The sequence below is a fragment of the Thalassophryne amazonica genome, chromosome 2 (assembly GCF_902500255.1).
Source record: "Thalassophryne amazonica chromosome 2, fThaAma1.1, whole genome shotgun sequence".
NCBI lineage: Eukaryota > Metazoa > Chordata > Actinopteri > Batrachoidiformes > Batrachoididae > Thalassophryne > Thalassophryne amazonica.
The window spans coordinates 26611815-26624011 of NC_047104.1; positions in this window are offsets into that span (position 1 = coordinate 26611815).

Sequence of the window (12197 nt, forward strand, 5' to 3'; positions counted from 1 at the left end):
ACACCATGTACAGTCTAAATCTATATCCAGAAATTACTAGGCCTTCAAGAATCACTTCACATTCAGCTACTCTCATTGATAATATATTTACAAATGATATCGATACCAAAACACTAAGTGGCTTATTAATTAATGATATTAGTGACCATTTACCAATTTTTATAGTAACTGATTTGACGTTTAATAAAAAATGTACTGAGAAAAAACAATATTGCAAGCGCCTGCAATCTGAAGAAGCTATCACTGCCTTAAAAATTATTTACTTTTACAGGATTGGAATCCCATTTACAATAGGCAAGATGCGAATTTAGCATATTCCGAATTTGAAAACATATTTCTTAATATATATAACAAAAATTGTCCAATTATACAGTATAATAAAAATAATAACTATAAAGCTAACCCATGGATAACAAAAGGTCTTCAAAAGGTGTGTAAAAAGAAAAATAGGCTATACAGAGAATTCATTAAAAGTAAATCAAGAGAGGCAGAGGTTAAATATAAGGACTATAAAAATAAACTAACAACTATTATGCGGAACTGTAAAAAAATAAAACTTTGGAAAAATACTAAACGATAATAAAAACAATATAAAGGAAACATGGAAAATATTGAATAGTATTATAGCAAATGAACCCAAATCAAATAACTATCCAACATACTTTACTTATGACAACAAAGATGAATATAACATGAGCCAAGTAGTGAATAGTTTCAATTAATTTTTTGCTAATGTTGGGCCAGATCTGGCAGCTGAAATCCCACACAGTACATGGGAAAATCAGCAATTCATCACCAGAAATCCACACACAGTGTTTCTCAGCCCAGTAGATGAAAGGAAAATTATTAACATAGTTAGTACATGTAAAAGTAAAAAGTCAGTGGATCATAATGAGGTACATATGTCCTTAGTAAAGCGAATAATTACTGAAATCGCAAAACCATTATCATATATTTTTAACAAATCATTTCAAACTGGGATTGTTCCTAACAGTATGAAAGTGGCAAAAGTGATACCTTTATTCAAATCTGGCTGCAAGCATCTTTTTACTAACTACAGGCCTGTGTCTCTACTGTCACAATTTTCAAACATACTGGAAAAACTTTACAACGGCAGACTGGATAAATCTATAGATCGACACAACTTGCTTGATGAAAGTCAATATGGTTTTAGAGCAAAAAGGTCCATGACACTGGCATTGCTCGATTCTAAAGAAGAGGTCAATAAACATGTGGACCAAAGGGTAATAGTTGCAGGTTTATTTATTGACTTAAGAAAGGCTTTTGACACAATTGATCACAATATATTATTTCAAAAGTTGGAACTGTATGGGATCAGAGGAGTTGCTCTGAGTTGGATTAAAAGCTACTTACAAAACCGAAAGCAGTTTGTTAAACTCGGGGAATACTGTTCTTCATATCGACATCATTTGTGGGCTACCACAAAGCTGTGTGTTGGGCCCAAAATTATTTATTTTATACATTAATGGTTTATGTAAAGTCTCAGATATGGTTAAAACTGCTCTTTGCAGATGACACAAACCTGTTTTGCTCAGGGGAAAATCTGCAACAATTATTATCTGATTTAGGAACAGAAATGATAAAGTTAAAGAGATAGTTTGATATTAACAAATTATCATTAAATTTGTCTGAAACTAAATTGATGTTATTTGGAAATTATAAAAAAGACATACAAATTCAGTTAAATATACATGGGGTAAACATAGAACATGTCAAAGAGAATAAGTTTTTAGGTGTCATTATTGATGAAAAAATTAATTGGAAAGCTCATATTCAGCATATTCAAATGAAAGTATCAAAAAGTATTGCAGTATTAAATAAAGAAAAGCATGTTCTTGATTGCAGAGCACTACATACTCTCTATTGTTCTTTGGTTGCACCCTACTTGACTTATTGTGCTGAAGTTTGGGGCAACAATTACAAAACTACATTGCAACCATTATTCATTCTTCAAAAAAGAACATTAAGGACAATTCATAATGCAGGTTATCGAAACCACACCAACCCACTGTTCATTAAATCTCAAATATTAAAACTTAATGATATGATTTCATTCAAGACTGTTCAACTAATGCACAAAGTGAAAAATAAAGAAGTGTCATTTAGAGTTCAAGAATATTTTACTGAGAGAGAAGGAAAATATAATTTACGGGGCTTGTATCATTTTAAAATTGCTGGCGCTCAGACGACCAGGAAAGGTTTCTGTGTGGCCCTAGATTATGGAATAACCTGACGGATGAACTCAAACGATGTCCAAATATCAATCAGTTTAAAAATCAATATAAAAATGATGTTTTCAAGATATGTATCTAATGAAGTACGATGAGTTTTGTGTTGTCAGTTGTAATTGCGAACTTGTACAGTAACATTCATTTGTGTATGTGCAAGTATGTATATGTATATGTATATCTATGTATATGTATATATATGTGTGTGTGTGTGTGTGTGTAATTATGTGTGTATGTGTAGGTGTATGTTGGTGTGTGTATACATGTATACTGTATATGTATGTAGACAAAGACACGGTGTTCACTTGATATGTTTATGATAATGGGATTTGAGTTTGTGTTGTTAAATGTGTTTGTAGCATGGCCCAAGCAGAGGGTCAGCCCTTAGAGTCTGGTCTGCTTGAGGTTTCTTCCTCAATACATCAGAGGGAGTTTTTCCTTACCACTGTCGCCTGTGTGCTTGCTCTGGGGGTAGGTAATGTGTATATATGTATGTATGTATATATGGGGTGGGCATTTATAAGCTTTGCTTCTGCTCACCCCCTTTTTGGTCACACATGCCACTGTGGAATTGTCTTGTATATCAGTTTTTGTTATTGACGAGCTGTGTGCCAAATAAATTAGTTTAAGTTTTTAAGTTTTTTTTTTACAAACATGTTAATGGAAGATTTGAGGATTTCTGCTGTTTATTGTGCTCCAGTCACAAGCAGATCTGAGCTGATAGGTTTGCAGGTGTATCAGGGTAACATGGTTAAACCTGGTCCTGCTGAGTATGAAGCCCTCCCACACTGACAGCACCAGAACAGGGGTCACCGCGGTGTCTCAGAGGTCGTGGCCTTAAACATTTGGGGAAATTGCTTCTGGCGCTCGCTGCATAATTTCCATTAGCAGCAGTATAACCTCACTATAACCACCGTGAAGGTGGTTATAGTGAGGAAGATGAAATGATCCAGCAGCTCTCACATCACCCGGCTCAAAAAAAAAAAAAAAAATCCCATAATCTCAGAGCTAACAGCAGTTGTCAACGACGGCCGCAGCACCTTGATCTTCATAATACTTCAACTGTGTGGCCACGACGCCGGTGCGGCAGAGTGCTGGAGCAAAAGCAGGTTTGATATGGTAATTCTGCTGCCATATGCCGACCTCTCTGTGGGGACGTGAATGCAGCTGGCTGTCCTCACGATTAATCAGCCTGATGGAAGAGGAGGAGGAGGAAGGTGGCCAACACACACACACACACACACACACACTCGTCCAAACAGCTGGCTCAGCATGCTCTCCTTCCTCTTTCTTTCCTTCTTGTCTCTTCCTCTTCTTTACTTTCTCCTTCTGCCCTTTTTCTCTTCCATTTAAAAGCTTCTAACATCCATCACTCCTCAGCACAAACGCCGCGAGGAATCAGCAGGGCGACGCTCTGAGGTGGCAAAATATGGAGATATCACAAGCAGCTACTATTTCCATCAATCAGCCTGCTCAGGTGAATCCAGGTGAACGCTCTCACTTCAGCCAGGAAGCAAGAAGAAAAGAAAGAAAGAAAAAAAAAGCTTCTAAACGTCAGGGCACAAAAAGTGATGGTACAGAAAGAAAAAAAGTTCAGCTAGGAAACATGGAAAATGTAAATAAATTCAGTTTGTAAAAAAAAAAAAAAAAAACTTTTAAATAAACGTAACAAATACAAATGTGATGAATGTAAAAAAAAAAAAATGTAACTGTAACAAATAACAAAAAGATGTGAAGTTTCAGTTGGAGTTTGCCAGAAGGCACGTGAGAAGAAGCCTCGATTTTCACCTATTTCCAAAGTGGGCTGATGAGCTTCATTTGTGTTTTGGAACCGGAAGTTGTTGGGATCCTGGGGGGTGAGGGGATCTGTCACAGCTGAGCAGAAGCTGCATAGACATTCTGAGGCACGTGCCAGAGTCGTCCGTGACACCACAACAATCAGAAGAAGTGCTGATGATCATCTGCGGGTGGGTTTCTGTGGTGGCGTTTGTGAGTGAAGGGATGCTGTGACCATTTCAGTCTGACTGCAGAGTGACGGCTTTGAAATGTGGCTGCTGGCAGCTAAAGTGCTTCATTACAAAATGGGAACTGATTGTGTTTATGGCTTGTGTCCTCAGTCAGTTTGTGCTCGTTCGTTAGACTCGTTTAATGACCACCAGCTTGACTTGAAACAATCGACTGGTGTCAGCTCAGGTTTCACCATAGATGAGTCATGTTGTTGTCTGATGGTTTGTGCGCTGTTGATGGTGCAGCGCCTTCAGGGATGAAGCTGAAATGCAAAACAAAAAAAGACTTGGTTTCATTTTGCTTCAGCCACAAACGGTCCATTTTGTCCTCTGCTGCAGATGTTAAGTCCTGGCGCAGACTGACAGTCAAACCCACACTGAGCCACGGTGGACGTTTTCATATCAGACGGCGCCACAAACAACCACAAATAAAGCTGAGATGTTGATTTGGACATGATCCAATGGCCTTCCTGAAGCGCCCGTGTATTTTATTGGGAATATTTACTTTGGGAAGGTGGCGTTTAATGGAAGGACATCGCTACAGGGTGTGATGGCAAACAGATGGTCTGCTGTGATTTGTATCCTCCTTGTTGGTGTGCAGATATCACAGTGTTAACAGAGTATGGCTACGACATGATCCTGTACATGTGTCTCAGGAAAAACACATTTTTACTGACAGCTGAAGTTTTTTTCTTTATTAACCAGGTTGTTTAAAATAACAACATGCAGCTTCAACACTGCATCTCTCAGACACGTCATGTGTTTGACACATTTTCAGTGTCAGGTCTGCCTGTGGATTCCAAAGGAAATGCTTCCTCCTGTCATCTGAAATCCAGGTGTGGACCACAAAGAATCCTGATGTCAGTGGTGGGCACAGTTCCGCTAATTCGCTAATCGCTAATCATCGAAGAAAATGTTTTCATTATCGTATTAGCTTTTCAGATAATTTTGAAAACCATCATCGGACCAATTATCTTCTGATAAGCTTTGGTCCAATAATTTTTAGACGGCTAACATATTTTTGTAGACGTGGTAAACAAAGCTTAACAGTTACAAATTTTTATAAAGTCTAAAATCAGTTGTGTATCTATCTGTTAAATGTTTTGTAGTATCTGCGCATTTCTATCTACTGGAAACAGAGGAGAGCTGGTTCCAGAAGGAACCACTTTATAATCTGCAAGCAAAAGCACACTGGTCAAAGAAGGGAGGGAAAAAAAAAAGCTCATTTATTTTGACCCCACACTGATACGTTGGCAATATCACCCAAGTCATCCAGAGGCATACAGTTTTAACTTATGGTTAAAATTTTAACCAAACTAATTATTTATTATTTAAGTTATTTAAATTAACGTCACATCTGAAGTTTTATGAAATAAATATATCAGATATATGTTTTAGTTTTAAAGGAATGCACTAATTTTGAAGGTTTTAGTGTGGACATGCTCTGCCCAGTGCATTATGGGTACAGTCACGACAGGAGAAATGCATTTGAGACGCTCTGATCAGGCTCCAGACGGACAACAGCATTAAACTCTATATATATTGTGCCTAAAACTCTTGTGAATATATTCTCTGGGTTTATAGTTATTGTGTTTGTTTTATGTAAAAATGCCAGAAGAAGCCCAGGTTGCTTCTCCATTATTTTCAACTGGAATAATTGAAATTGATTTGTGTTTGCTCTTGAGAATCCTGCTTATGTCAAACACTGTCTGTCATCTTTGTTCCAGAGTAATATATATAAGATGCCTGAAATTCAGTTTGCGTTTATTAAATTACACGCATCTTAAATGTAGCAGGCACAGATTTTCTGGAATTTTGTTTTGGCAAGATTTCACAGTCTCTACTGCCATCTACTGGCCAGTAGTGTTCATGGCAGCATGAACACACCTCACATTAACGTCACCCTGCTCAGAGTGCCGCTCTCATTGGACCGACATCTCTGCTATTATGGAACTGTGGGATAGCTCACACCCACAGATTGAGCTCGCCGGACTACTTCCGCCACCCTGTTCAGCGTGCCACTCTCATTGGAGCGACAACACACAGAATGTGTCTCTTCCCAGATAGATCTCTTTCAGTGCAGCTTCTTGTCCTGACTTTAACGCGAAGCTAACACCCAAGTCTTTCATTGCTAATTGTAAATGGTAATCAAAACATTCCAATTATATCTTTCTGAACTCTTCCGCATCAAAGTCCATCTTGTCGATGTTTACAAAGTACTTGAGCAATAACAGGTGAAGTTGCTCATAAACTTTAAGTTTCTTAAATATTTATTACAGCCACTCTTAAAACTTCAGTTATCTTTATAATTTTATTACTCGTCAAGTTTAGAATTAATGTAGATGAGATATACTCATTATCAATGATCTGGGAACTACTTTTTGCGCAGGAATTCATCAAGCATGTCGGCCGCGGGTGTGTACTAACACAGAATACTCAGAAACTGGAGAGTTGTTCGGCCATAACGAGAGCGTCCACTTTTAGCTTGTCATAAGCTAAGCTATTGGTGCTCCTGAGAGTGTGCATTAACATGTTGGTTTTTACATAGAATGAATGAGTCAACCAATCAGTGTTAGCGGAGGCACATTTTACCCATAATCCCTTTGGCATCTCTCTGTGTTTGTTGCAAAACTTCAGAATTAGTGCATTATTTAACATTAAAAGATATATGTTATATTTTAACTTTGTACAAATGACAGATTGACATTAATGGAGTTATTTTATTGGTATTAATTTTATTTATAACTCAAAACCATAAGTCAGCACTGCTTTATTTTCCAAGACCTCCGACGCTGTTATTGCGTAGAGAGTTGAGCTTTAATGCTTTTCTTAACTGCTTTGTTGCTTTAAGCTATGTAGTAAACAGCAGCTTCCAGCAGTAGGCAGGGCAGGATTGCCTTTGATGCTACCAGAAGCGATTGTGGTGTCAAAACTCAAAATCAACTTGTTAGTAGTTGCAAGTGTACTGGAGACAATACTGGAAGTTATCGGTTAGCTGTAGCTTCTGATAAATTTTTGGGTGGTTTATTGGTTTAGCTTTATAAAAGATAACGTTTCAGTTAGCTGATTATCTGTTATCGAAGCTAACTTTTTGGTTAGCTGTGCCCCACTTTCACAGTTTTATGACATCAAATTTAAAATGAAGAAATTAAGCCCTTTTTTTGCATAAAAAATGTCTTGTTGTGTCATGGATTCCGAGGGGCATCAACCCGAGCTTGAACGGCCAATGGAAGAGCCAGGAGCGCAGGCGTCAGCGGGAGGTGTGTTGAGTGAGCTGCAGCAGATCTTAACCGCCTTCACGGCTCGGTTAGATTTAGTGACCGAGCAGAATGTCCTCCTTAATCGGAGGTTGGAGGCTCTCACCGCCAGGGTGGAAGCGCGCGATCAGGGCGCTGCTGCAGCCTCTCCTCTGGCTGGTCCTGGGCCTGTATCAGACGTTCCACTGGTCGTTCAACGAACCCCCCCACCGTCCCCTGAAGCATACATAAGCCCTCCGGAACCGTACAGGGGCTGTGTCGAGACGTGCGCAGACTTCCTCATGCAGTGTTCGCTCGTCTTTTCACAGCGCCCTGTCATGTACGCATCAGACGCTAGCCGGGTGGCTTATGTTATTAATCTGCTTCGAGGAGAGGCACGCGCCTGGGCCATGGCGCTTTGGGAGCAGAATTCACGGCTCCTAACGTCATATACTGGGTTTGTACGGGAGTTCAAACAAGTGTTTGATCATCCCAATAGAGGCGAGACCGCTTCGAACGTGCTGCTGTCGATGAGACAGGGGCGCCGTAGCGCAGCCGAGTATGCAGTCGAGTATGCAGTCGACTTCCACATCGCGGCAGCGAGGTCCGGCTGGAATAACTTTGCGCTCCGCGCCGCCTTTGTAAACGGACTGTCCCCGGTCCTTAAGGAGCACCTACTGGCTAAGGAGGAACCGCAGGATTTTGATGGGCTTGTCGATTTAGTTATACGCTTAGACAACCGTTTAAATGAGCATCGTCGGGAGCAGGCCGGGGGGCGTGACCGGGCACGAGCCGTCCCTCCCCCTTCCGGTTCCGACAAGGTGACGTCGTCCCCACGCTTCACTGCCAGAGAGCTCCCCCTGCTGAGGAGGCTATGGACACGAGCAGGGCCAAAGTAAAAACAAATGTCAGACAAAGGAGGCTGGCCCGCGAGGAGTGTTTTGTCTGCGGTTCTTGCGAGCACATGCAGAAGGACTGCCCTAAACGGTCAAACTACAACGCCCGTCCTTAGAAACTGGGCTAAGGGTGGGCCATAACACACACGCGGGAAAACACTGCAAATCTGCACGAATCCCAGTAACAATCCTTTGTGGGGATTTAACCCTTCACGCCCCAGCACTGGTAGACACGGGGTCTGAAGGGAATCTGCTGGACAGCAGATGGGTAAAGGAAGTAGGGCTCCCTCTGGTGGCTCTGCCGGCACCATTGCAGGTGCGAGCACTAGATGGCACCCTGCTTCCATTAATCACACATCAGACACAACCAGTGACTTTGGTTGTGTCTGGGAATCACAGGGAGGAGATAGTGTTCCATGTAACACCATCTACCTCCCGAGTGATTTTGGGCTTTCCATGGATGGTGTAGCACAATCCCCGGATAGATTGGCCGTCCAGGGTTGTCACGCAGTGGAGCGAAACCTGCCACCGGGAGTGTTTAGGATCCTCAGTTCCTCCCGGCACTACGGCTAATGAGGAGGTCAAAGTCCCCCCCCAATCTATCGGCGGTGCCAAAGGAGTACCATGATCTTGCGGACGTTTTCAGCAAAGATCTGGCGCTCACTCTTCCCCCGCACCGACCGTATGATTGTGCCATCGATTTGGTCCCGGGCGCTGAGTACCCGTCCAGTAGGTTGTACAACCTCTCACGTCCGGAACGCGAATCAATGGAGACCTACATCCGGGACTCCTTAGCTGCCGGGCTGATCCGGAACTCCACCTCCCCGATGGGTGCTGGTTTCTTTTTTGTGGGTAAAAAAGATGGCGGACTCCGTCCATGCATTGATTACAGAGGGCTGAACGAGATCACAGTTCGCAACCGATACCCGTTACCTCTGTTGGATTCAGTGTTCACGCCCCTGCATGGAGCCCAAATTTTCACTAAATTGGATCTTAGAAACGCGTACCACCTGGTTCGGATCCGGAAGGGAGACGAATGGAAGACGGCATTCAACACCCCGTTAGGTCATTTTGAGTACCTGGTCATGCCGTTCGGCCTCACCAACGCCCCCGCGACGTTCCAAGCTTTGGTAAATGACGTCTTGCGGGACTTCCTGCATCGGTTCGTGTTCGTATATCTGGACAATATACTCATCTTTTCCCCGAACCCTGAGACCCATGTCCAGCATGTACGTCAGGTCCTACAGCGGTTGTTGGAGAACCGGCTGTTTGTGAAGGGCGAGAAGTGCGAGTTCCACCGCACTTCTTTGTCCTTCCTGGGGTTCATCATCTCCTCCAACTCCGTCGCCCCTGATCCGGCTAAGGTTGCGGCGGTGAGAGATTGGCCCCAACCAACAAGCCGCAGGAAACTACAGCAGTTCCTAGGCTTTGCAAATTTCTACAGGAGGTTCATTAAAGGTTACAGTCAGGTAGTTAGCCCCCTGACTGCCCTGACCTCCACCAAGGTCCCCTTCGCCTGGTCGGATCGGTACGAAGCCGCGTTCCAGGAGTTGAAATGCCGGTTCTCGACTGCACCAGTTCTGGTGCAGCCGGATCCTGATCGCCAGTACATAATAGAAGTGGACGCCTCTGACTCAGGGATAGGAGCCGTGCTGTCCCAGAGCATGGAGGCTGATAAAGTTCTCCATCCTTGTGCCTTTTATTCCCGCAGGTTGACCCCAGCTGAACGGAACTATGACGTCGGCAATCGGGAGCTCCTCGCGGTGAAGGAGGCTCTTGAAGAGTGGAGACACCTGCTGGAGGGGGCATCGTTGCCCTTCACGGTTTTCACGGACCATCGGAACCTGGAGTACATCCGGACCGCCAAGCGGCTGAACCCCAGGCAAGCCCGCTGGTCTCTGTTCTTTGGATGCTTTGACTTCCAGATCACGTACCGCCCCGGGACTAAGAACCAAAAATCAGATGCATTGTCCCGGGTGCATGAAGACGAAGCCAAAGCGGGGCTGTCAAACCCCACTGAGACCATCATCCCCGAGTCCACTGTCGTGGCCACCCTCACCTGGGATGTGGAGAAGACCGTCCGGGAGGCCCTGACAAGGAGCCCGGACCCGGGGACTGGCCCCAAGAACAGACTGTACGTCCCACCAGAGGCAAGAGCTGCCGTATTGGACTTCTGTCACGAGTCCAAGCTCTCTTGTCATCCCGGAGTGCGTAGGACCGTGGCAGTAGTCCAGCAGCGCTTCTGGTGGGCGTCCCTGGAAACCGACGTCCGGGACTATGTCCAGGCCTGTACCATCTACGCCAGGGGCAAGGCAGATCATCGGAGGACGACGGGACTCCTCCAACCCCTGCCAGTGCCTCATCGCCCCTGGTCTCACATCGGCCTGGATTTCATCACGGGCCTCCCGCCGTCCCAGGGCAACACCGTGATTCTCACGATAGTGGACCGGTTCTCCAAGGCGGCCCACTTCGTGGCCCTCCCGAAGCTCCCGACGGCCCAGGAGACGGCAGACCTCCTGGTCCACCACGTCATGCGGCTGCATGGGATACCATCGGACATCGTTTCAGATCGTGGTCCCCAGTTCTCTTCACAGGTGTGGAAGAGTTTCTGCAGGGAGCTCGGGGCCACCGTGAGTCTCTCGTCCGGGTACCACCCCCAGACAAACGGCCAGGCAGAGCGGGCTAACCAGGAGCTGGAGCAGGCCCTTCGATGTGTCACCTCCGCGCATCCGGCGGCCTGGAGTCACCATCTGGCCTGGATCGAGTATGCCCACAACAGCCAAGTTTCATCTGCTACCGGCCTCTCCCCTTTTGAGGCATGTTTGGGGTACCAGCCCCCATTGTTCCCGCTGGTGGAGGGAGAGGTCGGTGTGCCCTCGGTCCAGGCCCACCTCAGGAGGTGCCGCCGGGTGTGGCGGGCCGCCCGCTCTGCCCTGTTAAAGGCCCGGACGAGGGCCAAGGCCCATGCGGACCGCCGGCATTCCCCGGCCCCCACATACCAGCCCGGGCAGGAGGTGTGGCTCTCGACCAAGGACATCCCTTTGTGTGTCGATTCCCCAAAGCTGAAAGACAGATTCATTGGACCTTTCAAAATCCTCAGGATCATCAACCCGGCCGCAGTGAAGCTGCAACTCCCGGCTTCACTGCGGATTCACCCTGTCTTTCATGTTTCCCGTCTCAAACCACACCACACCTCGCCCCTCTGTACTCCGGGACCTACGCCGCCTCCTGCCCGGCTCATTGACGGGGAGCCTGCCTGGACAGTCCGCAGGCTCCTGGACGTCCGTCGTAAGGGCCGGGGTTTCCAATATCTGGTGGACTGGGAGGGGTATGGACCTGAAGAACGCTCCTGGGTGAAGAGGAGCTTCATCCTGGACCCGGCCCTCCTGGCCGAGTTCTACGCGAGACATCCGGACAAGCCTGGTCGGACGCCAGGAGGTGCCCGTTGAGGGGGGGTCCTGTTGTGTGGGCCGCTGAAGAGGAGGTACTGCTGGCCCACCACCACCAGAGGGCGCCCTGCTTGGAGTGCGGGCTCCAAGCACGAGAGGGCGCCAGACCCAGAAGAAGTGACAGCTGTCACTCATCCTCTGCACCAGCTGTCACTCGTTCATCATCACCACCATAAAAGCCGGACTGCAACTCCACCTCTCCGCTGAGAAATCGACTACCATTACCAAGGTAATTCTTCTCTGCTATAATTATTCAGTGTATCTAAACTGTGATCTGTGTGCAGCCGCGTACCTGTGAAGTCTGTGGAAGACTGGATTGGTGGATAGTGAGAGGACGACGGTCTTCGTCTCTCACTCCATC